This window comes from Eublepharis macularius, chromosome 9, assembly GCF_028583425.1.
Source record: "Eublepharis macularius isolate TG4126 chromosome 9, MPM_Emac_v1.0, whole genome shotgun sequence".
Classification (NCBI taxonomy): Eukaryota; Metazoa; Chordata; class Lepidosauria; order Squamata; family Eublepharidae; genus Eublepharis; species Eublepharis macularius.
The window spans coordinates 65,673,987-65,696,753 of NC_072798.1; the positions used below are offsets into that span (position 1 = coordinate 65,673,987).

General features: G+C 41.8%; 1 protein-coding gene across 3 annotated transcripts in view; it reads right to left on the reverse strand.

Moving 5' to 3' along the window:
* Positions 1-22,767, reverse strand: part of RASSF3 (Ras association domain family member 3) — a 114,988-nt gene that overhangs the window by 23,503 nt on the left and 68,718 nt on the right. The window contains exon 1 of one of the 3 annotated variants that reach the window (XM_054988673.1): positions 12,191-12,278. The exons of the other annotated variants lie outside the window; for them this stretch is intronic. The gene's annotated coding sequence lies outside the window, so the exon portion shown is untranslated. Of the gene's footprint in view, positions 1-12,190; positions 12,279-22,767 lie in introns of those variants that run through there. 3 annotated transcript variants of the gene reach the window in all.

A 22,767-nucleotide genomic window follows, 5' to 3' on the forward strand; every position in this document is an offset into this window, starting at 1 on the left:
TCTTGCAAGAAACTCAGTATCGAAGCCTTGGTGGGTTGAGTTGGATCGACTTGCTTGCGTCTACACCAGCGATGAAAAGCTTTCCAGGACGCGTTGTATATCCTGACTGTTGACGCCTTCCTAGAAGCCAGCAGGGTGGTTATAATGTCTGGAGGGAAACCCTCTAGTCGGAGATGGTCCCGCTCAATTTCCAGCCTGTCAGAGCCCACCACTCTGGACGGGGGTGCCAAATGGGCCCCTGCTGTAGTAGATCTGGATGGCTTGGCAGTCTGAGAGGAGAGGCTATTGACATCCGGCGCAGAGCTGCAAACCACGGCCTTCTCGGCCACCAAGGGGCGACCATGATCACTGTCGCTTGCTGTTCTTTTATTTTTCTCAGAAGCTTGGGAATCGTTGGTAGAGGAGGAAAGGCGTACAGAAGGCCCATTGGCCATAACGCATGTAGGGCGTCCGTCCCCTCTGCTCGTGGATGGAAGTACCTGGAAAAGAATCTCGGGAGTTGATTGTTCCTGTGAGATGCAAACAGATCTACCTCTGGTTTCCCGAAGTGTCTCACCAGCATCTGGAAGATCTCTCTCTTCAAGGTCCACTCCCCCGGGTGCAGAGACTCTCTGCTCAGCCAATCTGCTTGGATATTGAGCACTCCTCGGATGTGCTCTGCTTGTAGGGATTTGAGGTTGTGTTCTGCCCAACTGATGATTTTGTTGGCTTCTCGTTGTAGACGGGACGTTCTCGTTCCCCCTTGTTTGTTCAGATAGGACTTTGCTGCGATATTGTCCGTCCGTATCAGTACGTGGTCGAGAGTCATTTGGCTGTTGAAGAATTTCAGAGCTAGGAAGATTGCCCGCATCTCCAATACATTGATCGGGAGTCTCCTTTCTCTCGCTGACCACTCTCCCTGCGTCGGAAAACCCTCTAGGGTTGCGCCCCAGCCTGTCAAGCTGGCATCGGTGAATATTTGAATAAGACGATGGGTGAGGAAGCTCTTGCCCTGTAGCAGGTTTATTTCGGTAGTCCACCAGCGCAGGCTTTCCTTGATCGGGAGTGGCACTTGAACTTTGAGGATCGTTTTGTGGGCGATCTGGGACTGGAATGGGCATAGAAAACCCTGTAGGGGTCGTAGATGGAATCTGCCCCAGTAAATTGCTTCCGAGTGTGCCACTAACAGGCCCATGAATTTGGACAGGTCCATTAGTAATGATGATGGTTGTCTGATTATATTGGATGCCATTCGAATTAGTTTTGTTCTCTTCTCTTTCGGAAGGAACATACAACCTTCTTTGGTGTCTATAATGAGACCCAGGTGTTCTAGACGTTGTGTCGGCTGAAGGGAACATTTGGCTCGATTGATAAGGAAGCCATAAGTCTCCAGAATTCGAATGACTTCTGCTGTTTCCTCGATCGATGTTTCCAGGGAGACAGATCTTATTAAGACATCGTCCAAGTAAGGATGTAATTGGAATCCCCGCTCTCTGAGTTTGACTATGGGAACTACCAACAGTTTTGTAAACACTCTGGGAGCCATTGCCAGGCCAAATGGCATTGCTCTGAACTGAAAATGGCTGTCGTGTATGCAGAATCTCAAAAATTTTCGGTGGGCTGGGGCGATGGGCACATGGAGATATGCTTCGGTGAGGTCGATCGACGTTAGAAACTCCCCTTGCTGTAGAGCCTCTGCAATAGATCGAAGAGTTTCCATCCTGAACCGCTTCAGCTTGATGAATTTGTTTACATATTTTAAGTCCAGGATGGCTCTCCAGTCCCCGTTCCGTTTGGGGACTGTGAAAAATATTGAGTATACGCCCTGACCCTTTTCTTCTGCAGGAACTGGTTCCACTGCCCCTATTTGTAAGAGGTGTTGTATGGCTTGAATGGTGATTCGCCTCTTGTGTGGGTCTCTTTTGAAGGGCGAGATGATGAATCGCTCCGGTGGAAAGGTACGAAATTCTATTGCATAGCCTTTTGATACAATCTCCAATGCCCAGGCATCCGCCTTGGACTCTGCCCATATTTGTTGAAAACTGAGCAGTCGTCCCCCCACCGGAGCGCTTTGAGAGTCAGGGCTTCTGGCCCTTATCCTCGGACTCGTGCCTGTTGCCGCGGAGTCCTTGTTGTCTGTTGAACTTGGCTTGGAAGGGACCTCTCCGAGGTTGGGGTCTAGTCGCAGACCAGTTACGTTTATGATCCTGACGATTCCTGGGCAAAGTATGGTGCGATCTGAACGTTTGGTACCCGAAGGATCGTCTCTCTGGTCTCCTCAGGGATTTTGGGAGTGCCTTTTTCTTATCCTTGGTTTCCACTAATATTTTTTCCAACTGATCCCCAAAGAGTTTGTCGCCTTGGAATGGGTAGGCCATCAGAATAAGTTTGGCCTGGAGATCCGCTTGCCAAGCCCGGAGCCATAAAAGTCGCCTGGCCGAAGAAGAAGACGCCAGTGCTCGAGAGGCCATGGTCATTGCGTCCAGTGTGGCATCTGCGGTGAAGGTGCAGGCCTTCAATATTCTGTTAGTTCCGTCCAGAAGCCTCCTGTTATTTTCTGGAAGTAACTGAATTAGTCTCCTGGTCCAGACTACTGCAGCTCTGGACACCATGGAGGCTATGGAGGATGCCTTGATAGACATAGCCAGAGCCTCATGAGCTCTTTTTAGCACCGCTTCTCCTTTTTTGTCTAGGCCGTCCTTTATCATCCCTTGGCCATCTTCCGAAAGAAGTCCCTGGGACTGAAGAGCAGCAACAGGCGCGTCAATCACGGGTACCTGCAGGAACTGATTGGCAAAGTTAGGTAACACGTATAACTTTTTCATCACATTGGGAACCTGTTTGTTGGCTGCTGGCGTCAGCCATTCTGCCTTGAGCTGCCTCTCAAAATACTCAGGAAAAGGGAAGACTCTAGGGTTGTTCTCTGATCTGGGGAAGAACTCCCTATTCCCTTTTGGTCTGCCTTGTGATCCCTGTGAGGGGGTTTGTTCTTCCTCCCCCTTTCCTGACTCGTTCAGATCCAGGGCTGAAAGAGTTTTGGACAATAGGTAAGTATAATCGTCCATTTGAAACAGCCTATTAGACTGTTCTGGAACGGTGGTACTTGCTTCTTGTTCCTCCTCTGAGAGAAACTCCCCCTCCTCAGAAGCCTCGCTAAGTGAGTGGTCCTCCTCCACCCATCTAGGGGTTTTGTTTTGCTGCTTTCTGGCTGCTTTTGTTGGCCAGGATGCAGGCATGTTGCTCTGAGCCTGAGACAATCCTGTGGGCTCATCTAAGGAGGAAGGGCTAGGCCCTGGGCTTTCTGCTTGACAAAGGGACCTTAGTTCTTCTCTAAGGGACCTTCGAATAGCCGCTAACATCTCGGGGGATACGGAGGAAGCACTTACATTGTCTTCTGGAGTGCTGTGTCTGGAGCCCTGCGCCGGTATAGGTGAAAGTTGCCTCGACTCCCCCGCCGGGAGGTTGGCAACCTCGGCAATGCTTTTTGGCGGGAAACGGGCCGCAGCGGCTTTTCCCGCCGAAACAGGGCTTTTTGCAGCCGCGCTCTCTCCTGGCGTCTGCTGACGACGCGCGGCTCTCCCCGGCTCCGTCTGCAACAGACGGGGCCGTTTCTTGGTGGGCTGTGCTCCGTCGTCGCGCACTCTTCTGCCGGGGGGCCGATCAGGCCTCAAAGGCGAGTCGGACCCGGCCGGGCCTGTTTCCACCGTCGGGAGGACGGTTCCTGGAGAACAGCCCTCAGCCCTTTCCAAAAAGGATTCCTCCGAGTCCGATGACTCCTGTTCCCTCATCTGTCTCTCCATTCCTAATTAGAGGGATTTTTCCCTCTGTCTTCCCCTCTATTTTTTTTTGAGAGAAAAAAGGAAGAAGAGGAGAAGAAGGACAAAGGTGGAGGGATGAACAGACGAGGTGGGAACAGAGGTAAAGGTATGACAGGTAATAGAGGAAAAAACACTAAGACAAAGATATGATCAAAAGGTAGCAGAGCTAGCCTATTGAGAACTGCTCTCCCCTGAGGCAGGAAAAGAACTGAGGAAAGAGAGGGTGGTCCCACGTACCAAGGAAGAGGAAGAAAGATTCTACTTCCTGCCTCCCCGATTGGTTGGTGGGAAACACCCAAGATGTCCTCCGCCTCAGAGGGAGAATGACAAAACTGAGGCTATTGTATTTGGTCACATCATGAGAAGACAAGATTCTCTGGAAAAGACAATAATGCTAGGAAAAGTGGAAGGCAGCAGGAAAAGAGGACCACCTAAAATGAGATGGCTAGATTCAATAAAGGAGACCACGTCCTCCAGTTTGCAAGATATGAGCAAGTCTGTTAATGATATGATGTTTTGGAGGTCTTTCATTCATAGTGTTGCCATAGATTGGAGACAACTTGATAGCACATAACACACACTGTCACCTAAGTGCATAAAACTGTATTGGGAGAACAATTTATGGCATTATTTGTTCAAAGCTACATAGACATACACTTACTGGATTTCTGGTACCAAGATATAGCCATGTTCTAAAAAGTAAGCCTAGAACATCCGACCCCCTACCAGTCTTTTTCTAAGCTGCATATTGATTTTTTAAGTCCACTGTAAATCCTTTTGCTGAATTCTGGATACCTTCCAAAAAGCACTGGTTCACAACCCACAGTAAAAACTAATGTTACATTTCCCTCTTATGCATAAACACCATATATAGTATGAAACTGTTGCAGCTCTCAACTTTACTGATTAGACATCTATTTAATGGTCTTGACTTGTAATTTTCCTACCTAGACACAACTAACACAGAATGAAAATGCAAGGATACTACATAAATATGGTGAGGAATAATTAATGAACAGTAATCCTCCAAATAAACAACTTCTGTTTAACCTCTTACAAGTCTATCAAGATTTAGTACTAAAACATCTCACATATAAGATGTTCTAAAATGTTTTACAAACAAGAAATTCAGAGAATACCACACACTCTGGGCTTACTACTGAATAAAACAGTGGAGTATAAAACACTTGAAGCTGGTATCACGTAGGTATCACTTGGTCTGCATGCATCATTTTGGGCACATTCAGGTCTCAATCTTTTATCTAATGCTCTTGAAGATAAAGGGGTAACACGGACTTCAGTAATAATCATAACAAGATGTGTGGTTATATATTGCCCTTCTGGACAAATTAGTCCCACACAGAGTAGTGAACAAAGTCAGTGTTGTTATTATCCCCACAAAACAGCCGGGGAGTTGGAGCTGAGAGGAGTGGCTTACCCAAGGCCACCTGCAGAGTTCATGGCAGTAAATGAGAGTCAAACTAATGGAGAGCTGGCTCTGAACAAGTGACTTAACTACTATGCTACAGCAGCTCTTCCAAGCACCAGAATGGTTAAGTTTATAAAATAAATGCACTCTCACCCTTGACCAGAATGTAAAGCCTGTCAAAATATGTCAACTTTGTGACATCCTAGTAAGGACAGTTAGCTGTGGTTTCTCTTTTCCTTTATGGCATAATGAAACCTACGTAGGAAAGCTTCAATACAGAAAATCAAGCAAGGTGAACTAAAAATATAAAATAACTTGTGTTTTCCTAGTCATCTGTAAGAGAGAACGTACCAGACTTGTATGTACTTATGATATTAAAGTAACAGATCAAGTTTAATGTGTTCTCACTCCAAAATCATGCCGTATATGGCTGTGTTGTAACTGCTGGCATGCAACCATGTTCTAAACAGAGTTGAGTGTTTAAAGTTTGACTGAACCGCAAAAAGCAACACTTTACAGCCCTGGCACATAATTTATATCAAGGCACAACTGGGTACATACAATTTTAACCCAATAGTTTTGTTTTGCTTGTACACTTTTCATATTCTGCATAGGAAGTTTCAAGATACCCTGAACAGCTATAAAATAAATAAATCATGTGATACCTTTTTCTGGATAGTATCCTAAGAGATGTTTCATATCCAAGATGGAGTTACTTGTCATGAATCTGAACTCTGAGAATATATCCATTGCAACTGTGTGCGACTCGTACCCGTCCTCCAGGAAGCTCAGGGTAAAACAGACAATTCCATGCAGTACAGTATTGGCTAGGGTTAATGGCTTGTCCAAAGCCACCCAATGTGCACCCATTGCACTATCCATTAAAACATCCTGGCCATGGTACACTTTGGGTGCTTTCACAAAGCTGTTATCCCATATAGCACATCACTTGCATGGCTGCACAGGGGCTTCCCTGGCAAGTAAACATTTTGTTCAAAGCTACAGTTGACCTCTTAATTTTAAGTTACCAGGAGAAAGAAGTTGCACAGTCAAAGATGAGCATACTGCAACTATCATTGCTAAATGGGACATTATCACGATTCATTTTTGTCCCTCTGCCACCCTGCTAAATAAGTAGCTCCTCAGGTACCAAGTGCTACACACAGACAGTTGAAGGGGAATATGGGGTTGGCACCAAGCTTGCCTATTTTCCACTGCATCTGCAAATGCAGACAGGAAGGCTAGATGTCCTTCAAATTTCAAAGCCTTCTGAAATTAAAAGCAATATACCCATACACCCGTGAATAAAAACAACATGAGCTTGATAAGATCAAGGTTTTGTGTCCCCCCCACCCCCCACAACCATTAGAAAAAATTGTGGCCTTGGACCCACATCCTCTTAGTTTAAAATTCTGTAGCAAGGTTGCGGACTTCAACAAGCTACTTGGGATCACATGTCCCCACCCTCAGAATGGCTACACAAGGGCTACTCATTTTCTTTTGGGCACAACTCAAGCTGCGGATTCTCTAAATGGTCTGGGACCACTCACTCCCACCAGAGCCTCTGAACACTTACTAACTTGCTTAAAGACCTTGTTCTATGTCCCTTTACCTGCAGAATCACAGCTGATGGCTAACAGAAGCTGTCTTCCCAGTGGTGGCAGCCCTATTATGGAATGCTCTTCCCTATTGCAGTTCACCTAGTGCTTATCTTATATCGTTTTAGGTGTATACGTGTACAAGATTTTTCCGTCCCCTTTTACTTATTCAAAACATACTAGCCATTTTGTATCCTGCAGGAATGGTTTACAATACAGGCAGTTTATAATACAAATAAAATATTGATTATAAAAGTATTTTTAAAAGTCAAGCAGGCCTCTCCCTGTGATTTTAGTTCCTGGGCAGGAACATATGGGAGAAGGCGATTCCTTCAGATACCCAGGTCCCAACTCATGTAAGATTTTAAAGACCAAGACCAACACTTTTAAGTTGTGCTCAGGAGAAGATTGGTAGCCACTGTGGTTGCTGTACCACTGGGGTCACAAGCTCCCAATAGCTGGCCCCAACCAGGAGACTAGCTGCAGCATTGGCATTAGCTGAAGCTTCTGAATGCTCTTCAAGTGTTGTAGACCCAAGTATGGCACACTGCAATAGTCCAGTCTAGATGTAACTAAGACATGGATCAGTGTGGGCAGATCTGACTGAGCCAAGAATGGGTGTGCAACTGATGCACCAACCAAAGCTGAGCAAAAGCACTCCAAACCCTTGTAGCCTCTTGGTTTTCTAACATGACTGCTATGTCAGCAGCACTCTCAAGCTGCAAACCTGACTTTTCAAGGGGCATATAACACCATCCTCAGCCATGGTATGTTCTAATAATTCTAATACTTTTGTGCTAATTTTAAAGCTGTTTTTTGCCCAAACTTTTAAAATTATGGTGTTTTCTAAACTTATTTACTATTCTCCACCTATGTTCTTCCACAGCAGGTTCACTCATCTGAATAGGGCCTTCTGCAGATACCACCCTATAGATGGGCAAAAACAATTGTCCACACATGTGTTTTCTCTGTGTAGGCCCCCCATCTTACAGAATGGCCTTCCTGAGGAGGTCAGGAAAGATCTCACTCTCCTAACTTTTCATAAACTATGCAAAACTAAATTATTCAGGAGGACTTCCTACTCAGATTATAGGGCTATGTCTTAAGAAATAGCTCAGACAGCTGCCTTGGTAGGGACAAGGACTATATGCTATGCTACTGGATACTGTATGCTGATGCAGATATGTGCCACTAGGAAATTTCCACGTTGCTTAACATTCCATGTAAATTAGTTGTGTTATGTTTCAGAAAGATTTCTCTGTGCTCGAATTCATGCTTATTTCCAAATTTTCTGCTACTGTATCCTATTGTATCTATTTCACTGAATGTCTAAACTGGCTCAGTATTGTACTTGCTTAGTCAATGTCCTATCTGTTGATTGTATTGTATTGCACTTGCACTGTGTAATCCGCCTTGGGTCTCAGTGAGAAAGGCGGACAATAAATAAAAATCCTGCAGGGTGCTCTGGCTGGCCCTAAGTAGGTGATGGCTTGTCTCACGTATTATACTAATTATCATTACTCTCTAACAGCTTTAATACTTACATAGCATCAACTGGAATGTACACAGGCAAATTCCATACATATTAATAAGCTGAAAACTGATCCTACTACTAATGGAGCAAGTTACATTGAATATATTCTTTTTAATGAAAAGCCACTCAAAGCAGAGGCAAACAACCAGACGCACAAAATTTGCCTTTGGACATAAATCACCAACAGTGAAATCCTAAACAGAGTTACTCCAGTCTAAACCCACTGAAATCAATATGCTTAGACTGGAGTAACTTGGCTTAGGATTTCACTTTAAATCAGGTCGTAAATAAGCAAGTTATCCTCCCAACTCCGGAAAGAGGTCATCAGGAAACAGAGAGAAAAGCTTTGTTCGTAAGTAAGTACTTGGAACGATGTGTGTTGATTTTGTAACTTAAGGTTCAAAAACTTTCTTCATTTTTAAACACTAATTTCCCTATTTACATGCACAGGAAACCAAGTCACAAGGAAACAGTGCTGCTCCACCTTTCCTTAAATCAAGACTTCAAGGTAGAACTTACCATCAAGACATGTGGAACCTATTGTTCCTTGAGTGGAAAAAAGGCAAGAGTGTACAAAATGGTAGCTATATATTTTTTAAAATACGCAGTTTATTTCCAACGACAGTTAAAAGTATCACCTCAAAATAATTTATAAAACAGATTTAAAATACACTAGGTTTTTTTAGAATTTTCCTTCAAGGATATGAACTATTTGCTTTGCTTCTTAGTTTCCATATATTCTTTGCACCCACAAAAATCAGAACTCTGCATTTTTATAAAGAATTACAAAAGAATTGTGCTTTTTAATTAGTCTACTTGTATGCAAATAGTGAACATAAAAATTATAAGCATTTCTAGGACAGACTAAAATTAATCTAATCCAGCATTCCAGTAATGGCCACCCACCCATTCCACCCACCTGTACTTATTACCACAACACTTTTAGCGGTCTTAAAGGAGCTGGCTCTAAAGATGTCTGTTGTTCAAGCACTGACTAACCACATTCTCTCACCACAGACCATGCATCGTTGATTTTATACCTCCAGTATATTCTATTTATAGCAAACAATTCCTAGCATGTTGGGAAGTGTATTTCATTCATCTGCAATGGTATGTTCCCTATTCAACAGTTCCTAGTTACTGTACCTTACAAACATGCTGCTAGTGATACTTAATTATTTAACAAAGAGAGGGACAGGAGGATATTCCAAAGCAGTAAAGAGGAGATTAAGAACAGAGATATTCAGTCTCATGCTGTGCAGAAGCTAATAATTTCCCATGTTCCATATAGGAGGAAAAATATCAATAGTGATGAATAGTATATGTTTTGAATAAAGATTTATCGCCTTATAAAATACAACTGAACTGTAACCTACTGATAATCTAGCATTTGGGCAGTATATAGTCAGTTATATTATGAGAATATTGGGTCCTCCTTACTAATGGTAAGGAACATTTTTTAAAAAGTTAATATTTACAAGCCAGACAAGGAAGTTATCCAACCAAATCTTATCCCAGACACACTGCCAAGATTAAAAAAAAGAACACTGTTTAAACTGCACTCTGCACTGCCACTTTCTCCAGGAAACAAGAACCAGTTGCTCCTGGGATCATTTCAGTCTGGAAGCCTGTCTGACAAGGAACCAGTATGGAGACACATTGGGCTTGCTTGTTGAGCTACATACAGTAAAATCTTATTATCCACTTAACTGGCATCTGTCATAGAAGGCAACGCAAATCCTCCTTCAGTTAACAAAAAAACATTTGATTCTCATCCATTTCCAGTGCTTATGAAATCAAATGTGTAAGCTCAAAACTAGCAACGTATATATGTGGACTTCCCTACACTTATCAGCCACTAGTGGAGGAAGGATGAAGGCCCACTGCACAGACAGTTCATCCCTGTCGATCCATTCCCTCGCTCAATGCCGAAGTTCCCACTGAGGGCAACAACAATCTAGGGCTTTTAATGGCACTGTGGCTTATGACAAGGGTGGCAGTGAACCCAGCACCTTTTAGAATGGTATGTTAGCATGGAGGGAGTAGCTGGGCAATAGCACAGCTAGCCCAAGGTAAACCACAAGCTTATAAAGTTCTATCTCCAGCTTAGCAAATTCATGGAGATTTGAGGTGCTATAAGGGTGGACTTTAAGTGGGGATGTGATGCTGCAGAATCCACCCTTCAATGGGAGCAATCTACCCTTCAAAGCTACCATTTTCTCCATGGGAACTGATTTCTTTAGTCTGGAGAGTGATTGTAATTCCAGGAGAACTCCAGCTTCTACCTGGAGGTTGGCAATCCTACAAGCAGCCCCACCCTTCCCTGACATCTCACTGTGCCTGCTTTCCTCTTAGTACCTTATTTATGGACTTACTTCTGAACAGACCTCCTTATGATTGCTCCAGAATACACTGATGGTACTATTTCAATTTAAAGTAGTTAATAGCTTTAATCCATGAAAGTGAAACGTATCTTATTGTATAGTAAACTTGCCTTCTATGTTCAAGTTCAGGATTATTTTCCATAATCCTTAATTATTTATGGCAAATACCATACTATTTTTACATCTTGTTTTTACAATATACTGAAGACATTATACATATGAAGCTGGAATCTGAAGCAAAAATATTTAACAGTTTTATAAATAAACCATACTAAAGGTGCACTATAATTGAAGTTTTGGGAGCATATAAATTCAAACAAATGTTGGCTGTAGCAACTTTCCAAACAACCACTGGCAAAAATACTAGTTAAACCAACATACTGTCTATATATCTGGAAACCAATTACAATTAAACTTGACAGGTAACATGAACTAAATGCTGTACCTCATCATACGCAAGAGAAACTGAAAGATTACAGAGAATAAGTTTAAGAGAATGTCTACTGATTTTAAACTATCCAATTCACAGAAAAACTGTTACAGATACCACTCATTTCTATCCCGTGAAAGTTTGCTACCTATGAACTTTACCCAAATAATATATTTGAAGAAAGTATAGCTGGCTAACTCTACTTAGTATATCCTCCTTATTTGACATCAACATTGCTTTCCTCAATTCACTCCAGACTGCATCAAACATTAAGAATAATTTTTACTTTGGAGTAAAAGATGTTTTTATTTTTAATACTATATTGATCCAGGCCTTTTCCTCCAATCTGATTATACTTCTCTGCTTTATTTCCAGTCCTACTATTGCCCACTTAGTTTTTCTGCTGCTTACCAAAGCCAGGATGTATACTTTAAAGCCATCTGACAGTCACAGAATGCTTCTTGTTCCCTATGCTAACATCTACATAAAAACACTAGGAGAGGGAATCCATGGATTTAAAGTGAGGCACCACCAACATACGACATCAAGCTCTATGTCTTTGTATCAGATGATTTGGGTGTGGTTATGGAAGTCTAGGTTCGGGGACAAAGCGATGAGATAAGATATGGTCTGATAAAATGAACTTCGATCCAAACAAATACTGCGGAGGTGACATTTTGGAGGCTCAGGTCTCTTCCACAGTGACTTCATCAGATATACCAGTTATGGCTATTCCTCAAAATGCCTGATCTGGCCATGATGATCCAGGCACATGCATCTTAAAATACTGTTATTTATGGGTTATCACTTTTGCAAAACTGCTCAGAGACATTAATTGGCCCAAAATGAAGCAGCCAAGTGTCAGTCTGGATACATGGATTGTATCACCCCTGTGCTAAAAGATCTGCACTGATTGCTTGCTTGTTTTCAAGCACAATTTAAAACTCAGGAATTCAATTTTTTTCACTCCCTAGGACTTACATACTGGAAGGGCCACCTCTTGTTATAGAACACATACCTGTTAAGATCTGGCCAACAGGTACTAGCGGTAATGACTTTCATCTGCAGGTAAGGTCAAGGGCGTTAAATCCTTCACATCTTTAGCACCTATTATCTGGAATCAACTCCCAGAGAAAGTGAGAAAATTTCATTCTTTATTAAGTATCAGTAGACAATGCAAAACTTTTTTTTCAGCTGACTTTTAAATGAAAATTCTGTTTGGTATTTTGGGACTGGCCTGTCTTCATTGTGATATATGTTGTACTTCAATAGATGATTTTATGATGTTATTGATTGCACTGACTAGATTTAAATGGTTTAATTATGTTTATCAAGTGTTTTAAACACAGGGAAGAAAGGATGGACATTTCATAAATTAATAAATAAGGATGGCTAATTTTATCTACCTATAACCTGTGTGCAATCCTAAACAGAGTTACTCTAGTCAACCCATTGAAACAAAACATACAGCTATTCTTTGATTATAGGGCAATTGTTTATTCTGAAAACTATAGATTTCTTCCATTTCTGCATGATACTACTGAAGTTTATATTTTTTAAGCCCAGGAAATAAAGTCTTAGTACAATTCACCTTCCCTGTATTAATGAATATTAATTTATGTCTTGGTTTAGCAATTTCCTTTTGCGAGCGTATGTCATGTCTTTAAAAAAATCCCCACAAATTTCTGGAAGCAGAAGACCATCTTTGAGGGGCTCTCTATGAACAACACTAAAAACTAATGGCAAATATACAATAGTTAATATGTCTTATTTCATATACATTACAGTTTTTAGGCAAGTAATTATTAAAAAACTAAAAGTACTCACTTTGTGAAACACTACTTTCCTTGTAAGGGAAAAAGAGTTGGACTGGGGAAGGCAGGGAAGAAAGACCAACTTTTGAGACTACATTTCTTAGAGCCTGCAACAAGGTACTTTTTCCACAACTTGCCACTCAGTTGGTAGGGAACAACTTCAAGCTCAATGAGGTTTTTTTCTTCCTGATCTATTCAAGACCTTTTGCATTTTATTTCCAAGAATCAAGCAATGAACAGGCAGGTACCATATCAGCTTCATACTGAGGGATCACTACACTGGGACATTTGGTATTGCTTAATCAACAAGGCTTATTTTAAGATATAGAAAACTAACTGTTCTAAGAAGTTCCAAGATTCTCACTGCGTTCTTATTTTAAAAGTATACTCAATCAAGGTATTTTATAAAATTGATAGGTAGAAGCTAGCTAGTGTGCCAGCTGACCCTGAGCAGGTGTTAAGTAAACAATGGAGACGAGAATGGTACCTAGAGAGAGAAAGGTCAGACTTACCAACTGGCCACATGATTATGAAAAGCATAATCTTTGCTTCTTTGCTGTGGTGACAGTAGATTGCTTTCATTAGATTCAGAGCAAGCATAAATAGACTCTATTACCAGCGCCACCTACTTGCACCGAGGATGGGATTGGCGAACAGGGAGAAGCGATGAAGCATGCATGACTCGAAAGTCCCTTACAGAAGGGCTGTGACAAAGAACATCTTAGAGGCCAGAAAGGACAAAGAAAACCAAGTGACACAACTTCGTTCCCTCCAGCTGAGGCTTCACTAACGAAGCTGGCAAGCAAGCTTCCTTCAGTGAAAGACAGCACAGGCACAGAATTGGCACACATCATTTCTAATGGCAGTGTACATGCATGTACACAACCATCCCCACCCAAATCTGTTTGTTCCATGGTTGCAGCCTAGCTCATTCCACTACTACTGTGCCATCTAAAAGGACGGGCGGGGGAGGTCATCTTGGCACCCACAAGTAAGCAAATACGAATTTTCTCGGAAAACAATTCAATCCTCCTCAAAATCCTCATCTCTTTAAAAATAACATTCACACACCCTGAACTCTCAAGCTCTATGACTAGCACACTCCAAAGTTGTTATTCCAAGTATACTTAACTGGATGTAAGAACTGCTGCCCACTGTATGATTTACTTCCAAACATGCATAAGGTTCACTGTGTTGGACTTTGAGTCTGAAACACTCCCACAATGACAGCAGTAGTACACCACCTACAATGCTTGGCCGTTTGGAAATAGGAAAACCTCCAAAACATTTTTTCAAACCAGGAACAATTGAGAATGATAGGACTCATTTGCTAAGTAAAAAGGAATTTCAGCAACTTAGCATCATAAAAGATTCACTGGCTAAATTTCTATCATATAATGAGAAAAAAATATTGTCATCTTAACTTCCAAGATGCAAGGTTGAAATGTAACACCCTGTTTTCCAGACAATTCTAGCCTGCCTGCTGCAGTTATGTACAGCTAAGAGTAGGGTCTAGAGATGGGCACGAACTGAAATACGAACCAAAGTTCGTCAAGAACCAGGCCAGTTCATGGTTCACGAACTGGTGGTTCATTAGAGCCCATTTCTGACGAACTGCCATGAACTTTAGGGTGGTTCATTTGGTTTATTTTTCAGTTCATCACTGCAGACAGCTTGGTGCCGATCAATCAGTTTCCTAGGCAACGAGTGATGGGCTTTCTGCAGACCTTCTGCTGACCCAGAAGTGATGATTTGCTGGACCAGAAGAGACGTTTTCACAAACCAAATGAACTAGTTCACAAACCGGGGCAGTTTTGTGAAAGTTTGTGGTTCGTGAAACGAGACGAACCATGAACTGCATGGTTCGGTTTTTTTTTTTCTGGTTCGTGCCCATCTCTAGTAGAGACCATTAAAATCAGTAGGACATATTTCTCAGCAGATCTAAACCTCTCTATACAGAACTCAATTTTCAGAGATAAGTACCTACACTTTAACAAGCAACAGCAGCTACCAGAAGCAGGAGTAATCTCACACCAGCACCCCCCCCCCCCCACACACACACACACCAATTGACTGGAGTAGTGGCAGCCCACAAAACATCTTGGTGAAGTCTTTACACAAAAATCAATCCGGATGGAGTATAACAGGCAAGGAAAACTAGTCTGTAAAAGGGGGTATGTGTGTGTGGAAAAGAGTTTTTTTTTCTATGTATGCACACCCTGTCTGGGTGTAGTCTGCTGTTAAACTTGACACTTTCTAAAAAGCAAGATGATGGGGATTTAAATCTGGAGTTAAACCATTAGGCTTGCTTCTTAATTCTGTGGATAGAGAGGAGCCTGCAGTTGTTCAGTAGTGAGAGAAAAGCACTCTGCTTGTACTCAGAGTCAGAGAAAATTTCACTATTCCTGCTTAGGAATTCTGTACCACAGATGCACTGACAGACGTAGGGCAAGATGCACAGTACTAAGTTTTAATGCTACTCAGTAATTGTAAATGGGAACACTATCCTCTAAAATGTGGATATGCAACAGAGTTCATATACATGTGTTTGTATTCAGTTTAAGAGATGGAACTGTGAACAGGAGCTTCTTCCTTCTAGCCTCTCCTGCAGATAGGACACTGAAAGTACTTTCTAATATCAGTTTGCAGTCTAGATATGCCTTGAAGTTTTCAAAACTGTTATTCAGCAACTAGTATGTCAGGGGTGTGTGTGTGGAACTGAACCTTGCAGCTTAGCTCTTAAATTTTCCCAGCTTTTACCAGAAAAAGTTGATACATTATGGGCTTTTTCCCTATAAGCAATTAATCCTATTATATAAAAGGTAAACCTTATTGGTGATGACTCACTTTTTATACCCGCACAGGTACACTCGCATGCCCTTCCACAGGGATAAAAGATGATCCATTGGCAACAGGGCTTGTCTCGGAGGCCCCGAGGAGGCCACTGTGGCAGCTGGAAGGCCCAGTGAGACACCGTGGCTACTGCAGGGCCTTGGGAGGTGCACCACCATGCTGGGCCTCCCTGTCGCCTACAAAGGTTTGCCAGTCCCCTGCTAGGGGTGGGGGATCTCCCGCTTCCACCCTCACTTGCCTGTCTTGCAGGGGAAAAGGTGGGGGAACATGCCTCCTGAGGTGCACTCCCTGGTGGTACGGAACACTCCCATGTGCCATAGTAGGCTAATTTCAGCCCCAAACAGGCCTGATTTGGAGAGAGCTCCAGGGCCTGGAAGCACTTCCGGGCTTCACAGTGGCCTGATTTGGGCCCGTTTCCACCTGAATCAGGCTGCTGTGGAGCACAGGAGCACTCCAGGGCCCTTTGCACTGCTCCAGCAGCACTCCCAGGCTCCACAGCGGCCCAATTTGGGCCTGCCAAATCAGTTTTCTACAGGCCATTGTATGTTTCCACACAACAAGCTCTGTTACTAGTCTAATGATATTTTACAGCATTCGTCACAGTTACAAGCCAAGGGAACACTTCATTATTAACTTGTGCAATAAACAAAATGATAGCACATTGGTGACAATAAAGGCATTATATATATATATATATATATATATTCTATATAAAATATATTCTATATATAGATATATAAAATATATTCTATATATAGATATATAGAGAATATATATAGATATAGATATATAGATATAGGTATAGATATTAACTAAATAAAACTTTCCATAATTATCCAGTGTGTTTATCTTTGTAGATTTAAGTTAGCACCTGCAAGCTATTTTAACTTTATATAGGAAAGGAATCAGGAATGTATAACCAATCAGATCACACAAGTCACTGAACATCCTAATCCTCTGTGTTTACAAACCAAAGAAAACCGGAACTTGTTCTCATACTGAGTACCAAGCTATAAACTCCCCACAAATCTTCATGGAAGAGATACAGAATACCAACAGATAGGATCTTTAAATCTTATCAGCAATTCAGCCAAAACTTTAGGGGCTATCCTGCCTATTTCAGACCAACTAAAGACAAACGGAGCTATGCAGTCAAAGGGGTGGTGGTGAATTCAATATGATACATAAAATAAATCCTCAAGTTACCTGCACTTTGTTCAACATTATCTGAACATGTTAAGGTTCTAAGAAAAACAGAATGAGAAGGGATTAGTGGTAAAAACCATCCTATTCTTACTGCCAGATTCTGCCAGTTAACCCAACAATCAAAGAGCCTTATTAGGAGCTTTGCAACTAATGAAATGTCCTCTTCCAATCACTATTTCAAATAGTAAAAACTGACTATCTACAAGATGTGATCTGTAGGTAAACTGAGGCGGATTTAGAAATGGAGCACAGTGTTCCCACTGACTGCTACATTTAAGTTCTTCACTTAAGTTCACCAGCAAGTTTGTTTTTCTTCACTTGCAAGTGGAAAAAGCTCCACAGACTGCTGCTCCTGAAGGTTGAGAGGCCTGAATAGAACATGCATGGGGGGCAATTGCTGAAGTCATCCCCTCTCCTCTGAGTTCACAAAATTGGGGAGAGGATTTATTCCAAATATACCTTCCTGTAGCAGCTCTCACACTGCATTTTATTCTGTTCTCAAGGTCTACTGAGCATCAGCAGCTGCTTTTCAAGAAACATAAGAGAAAAGAGGGAAAGTGCACTACCAGGGACTGTTCATGTTTCCAGGATTCAGCCGAGTATCTCCCCCACATAACTTTCTCTTCTGTAATGGCTCATGCTATTTAATGTGAGTACCTGAATTGTTTCCACTGCCTATTAAGAAAACTGATATTCTAAACAAAAGTCAGTTCATCCCTTATTTACAGAACAGAACCAGAATGTATTTCTGGTCAAAATTTCATGCCAAAGTATAATAAAGTAATTGTGAAAGATTCTAATACTATTACTTTAATGCAAGTATGGAGTTTTGGAAGAATACCAAAATAGCAATAATACAACAGCCAAACATTACTGAATAATGTGAATACCTTTTATAGGACCATTTCTGTAACTCCTTGTTTTTTAAAAGACAAAATAAAAAATTAGATTTTTCCATCCACAATCATCATAACATAGCTGGATCTATTGTTTTAAACGCTTTAGGGATACTTAACAAACCACTTACAGGCAAATTGAAGATAGAAATAGACCATAACAAAGTATATTTAAAGAAGAATTCTCAGTATGTTTCATTTGTATGATCCACCATTTATTACTGACATAACAATTTTGGTTTTTAACAAACAGTATCCCTGTTTGTTAAAACCCAGTATGCGCTTTGAGAAAAATCATGCTTATTAAAAATGCTGTATCTTTCTATAAGCTACCTGCTACAGTGTCAATTGTTCGAAAGAACTTTTTGCTTTTACTGAACAGTTTATTAGCTACCAGAAGGATGCAATTACGCATTTAAGTCTTGAGGCTAAAGGTAGAAGCAAGCCAGTCTGGTCAGGTACATTCATAAAAGTAAGAAAATGTTTGGCTCACCACAATCTTTAAAATGCTGCCCAAACTGCTATAGTCTTCCTCACTTTATCTAGATTTATATGGAAGGAAGTTCAAGAATTTCTGCCCCTTGTACATGTTGCATTCTCAGTGCCGAACACATGATTTTTGGGCACATGAAGCTGCATTATACTTTCTTTATCTACCAAGGTTAGTACTGTCTACAGTGACTGGAAGCAGCTCTCCAGGGTCTCAAGCAGAGGTATTGCTTATCACCCACTGCCTGATCTTAACTGGAAATGCTGGGGACTGGAACGGGGACCTTATGTATGCCAAGTAGATGTTCTCCCACTAAGCCATACCCTCTCTGCTCACATACATAGAGTGAATCCGAAACAGTCACTTTGTGGCCTTCCTACATCTGTATACAGTTAACATCATATTTTAATATATCTGAAAGCCAGATATTTTTTGAAGACTATGAGTTTTTCCTGGAGAATTTTTGAAATTAAAAAAGAGAAAGACATACTCTCTGAAATCTTAGGAAACAAACAATTAGAGAAATGCCAACAATTTGCAGTGCCAACTCCACAAGAATAGTTACTTTGCCTAGCCCAGAGTGATTACAAAGGGGTGTGCCAGTTTATATTTCCTTCTTTCTCTGACCTCAATCTCAAATGTGCTCTTCCCCTATTCCAAAGGGATATTCAGGCACACAGACTGCAGCAGCAAGCCATTCTTACTTGAAAAACTATACCAAGTCCCTACAAAACTGCTTTTCTCCAGTGCTCCTTCAACAATGCAAAAATAATTCACTGTTTCACAGTAAGGGAGAATTGTGCAGCATTCACAAACTGAGTTAACACCTGTTAGCATAAGATATTGGGTGGGGAGGAAAGCCAGCACTGGAACTGACTGACTCAAACACTTCACCTGACAAAACTGGAGTCTGACTCAATTTGCTCTGCAGTTCACCTTGTAGCAGTCACAATATTGCTTGGCTGAACTCATCACATATGCCACTACCCCCTGCCACAACTCTCAATATATTAGGATTCTGAAAAAGTAATATGCTGTTATGCAGTGCCTATGGAGTCACATGGTAACTCCAATCTGGAAAAACGGCAAGAATTGAGCATTTTGACAAATTTAAGTAGTTATGCACACCTTCATTAAAAGCACTAGTAAATAAATGCAAGCATGTTCAACTTTATAATTCAACAAGACACTTTCATTTACTGACTGAGAAACTCAAAAAAGGAAGTTTCAAGTAGGTAGCTATGCTGGGCTGTAGTAGAACAGCAAGATTTGAGTCCAGTAGCACCTTCGAGACCATCAAGATTTTCAGGGTGAAAGCTTTCAAGAGTCAAAGCTCCCTTTTTCAGATTTGTGAAGAAGGGAGCTTTGATTCTCAAAGGTTTATACCCAAAAAATCTTGTTGGTCTATAAAGTGCTACTGGTCTCAAATCCTGCTGTTCAAAAAAGGAAACATGCCAAAGCTTACCTAGGCATAATAGACCACTTCCAAATCATCAATACATTTTTATTTATAAAAAAGGACATAAAACATCCCTGCAGATTTTACACTTCAGAGAACAGAGGTTCATGTGCAAAGTAATAATTACCTCAAGACTGCAAGATTGCATTGCTAGTCACAAGCCTTCTGTACTACATTCACAAACTCCTACACAATACACCTTTAAAACTACAACTTTTCCTTTTTTCTGCTCAGACATCCCCAGTATACCCTTGTCTATGACTTCCATCTTTTCAAATGAATCCACCCTGTCTCCCTTAAACCCTCATTTATGTTTCCACTTCCATCTCAGAACCCCTGCATGATGCCAACTCTTCCTCTCTACTCTCAAATTCCACCTATGAAACCTTTGGCTTATAAAGCCTGAAAGGGCAGGGAAGACAAAGAAAAGAAAACCGAAGCACATATAACTATATATTCCTGCCAGCTCCTCTTACCTCTTTCTGCTATCCCTCCTCCCTCAATTCAGACTGAGAGCTACTTGAGGCAAGTATTCGTATCTGTACAAATGGCACTTGTATCATACATAAATTAATAACATCAGTAACAACTTGTCACTGGTCCTCGATTAATTCCTGCACACATTGGTCACTGGTTGTATCGTTCTATCAGTGCCAAAAACTTCAGGCCAAATACTGCCCAACTGTGATCACAGTGACTCCTGTTATGCATTGCCTGCAGAGTTCTAGCAGCTGTTACAATCCTTGGATACGGAAAAGTCACTGAAGAAAGGCTGCAGTCAACTTCTCCAGTAATGCAAGGGACAAATTACGCTTACCTTATAGCCTTACATCCAAACCAAGCGAGCACTGATGACTGCTGCATTCTTAACTATTGTTGTCATCCTGACCCTGTGTGTGATGCCATTCTAATTTTAAAAACAATGCTTGGCAATACATTAGGCCTTGACTTTTCTCCTACTAGCATGCAGAAAAGCTATGTCATCCTATGATTCACCAAACTTCAGCTCAGCCAGGGTACAATTAGTTAAAAATGCTATAGAGCTTAACAGAGCAAACGTATGCAGCTAGAACAGGTCTATGTAGACTTTTAGCTTAAAGACTGTCTACAACACAATAAAATATAACAAGTGAAGGACCTGTGAGTGCTTGCAGGAGGCATCTTATTTTCCCTCCCACACTATTTCCTCTTTCTTGTCTTTGAAAGCCCCACATAACTTCTCCCCCTCCCCTACTTCCATCTTACCTTCTCACCCACCAGCCAACCTACCTTTATCTCTCCCCGCACCCCAATCTTCAGCTTTCCTTCCTTCCCTCTCTCTAGCAGCCTCTACTTTGAGAAAACTCTATGTAGTGTCAGTCTCTGCACAGTGCCAGCTGCCAGGCCCAGCTGTGCAGTGCTGCCCACCAGGCCCAGTTACAGTTGGGGAATGCACAAGGACTTGCGGAGGACACTTTGCTTTTCTATTTTCTTGCTCCGGGAAACCTTCATTTCCTCACCTTTCCATTCTTCCTTTTCGCCTTCCCTCCCACCCACCCTCATTTTATCAGCCCTCCCATCTTTAGCTATTTATTCACTTTGTTTATACCCCATCTTTCTCCACAATGGGGGCCCAAAGCACCTTACAATATTCTCACCTCCATTTTATCCACAACAACCCTGTGAGGTAGGTTAGTCTGAGAATATGTAACTGGCCCAAAGTCACCCAAAGAGCTTCCATGGCAGAATGTGGATTCAATTCTAGATCTCCCAGATGCTAGTCCAAAACTCTAACCACTAACAACACTGCTTTCATGGGGTGGCTGCTGTTGAATAGTAGCAAACAGCCAGGCCTGAGTGAGTCATGCAAGTCACCCAATGGTTGCTGCCAGGCGTGGTCCCCCAATGAGTTCTCCCATAAAATCCAAAAACAGCCCTGGCAAGAGCTCTGCTTTTTAATGACAGAAACCAAGGACTGAAGGCTGGCAATATGGTTGTGGTTGCCCAGCAACTGCCACTGAGGTTATTTGTTTCTTAAAGCTACATGTATTGTTTTAGCCCCTCAATTTTATTTTTTAGATTTCAGTTTTTTCTGCAAACATGGGGCTTTTCTAAGGTTTGTACAAAGATCTATCTTGTCTGATCATGGCTCCAATCTCAGATTTAAGTATCCATGGTTGGAACCATGATAAGAATTAGATATATTACTGAGGATGATACTGCTGCATGAAAAGCACTTCCTCATGCAGGTGTGCCAGAGACAGCATCAAGACTGCAAGAAGCTACTTACGCCAACACCAGTGGCACCTGAAACACAAAATGCACCATCCACTATACAACCAACCTACATAGGTAAATGTTTTTCTCTTGGTAGCATCATATCGAAATGAGCCCCAGAGTAACTTCTGTCACATCTGAATGTTGTTAATGAAAGAAAACAAAGGAGAACAGTTACTTTAAATATGGCACCTTCTAATAAATTCTTGCCTCGATTAGCACGATAAACTGACTGAAACTTGGCGTGTGCACGTTTTCTGAACCAAGACCCAGGCAAACCTAACATATTCTACTGATAGACAGTGTTCTACGCCTTTTCCCATAATTCCTATAATTGTCTAGGGAGAGCTGGGGCTGTAAGGTCATGTGGCTTCACAAATCACACGCGAGGAGTCGGGTTTAGGAAAACGCTTTCTATTCACACACACACCGCCCCCAGCCCTCCTTCCCTCACACAACTTCTAGCAAGATTCACGAGAAAGCCAGGCTCCGCGTTGCCCTAAAAACTCAACCCAACGACCGCTGAGATTTGCACGTGGATTTTACCAGGGCAAAGAAAAAAGAGAGAAACGCAGAGCGGGCTGGCGGCCAAACCCGGCCGTTTGGCTCTGCTTCCCAGAC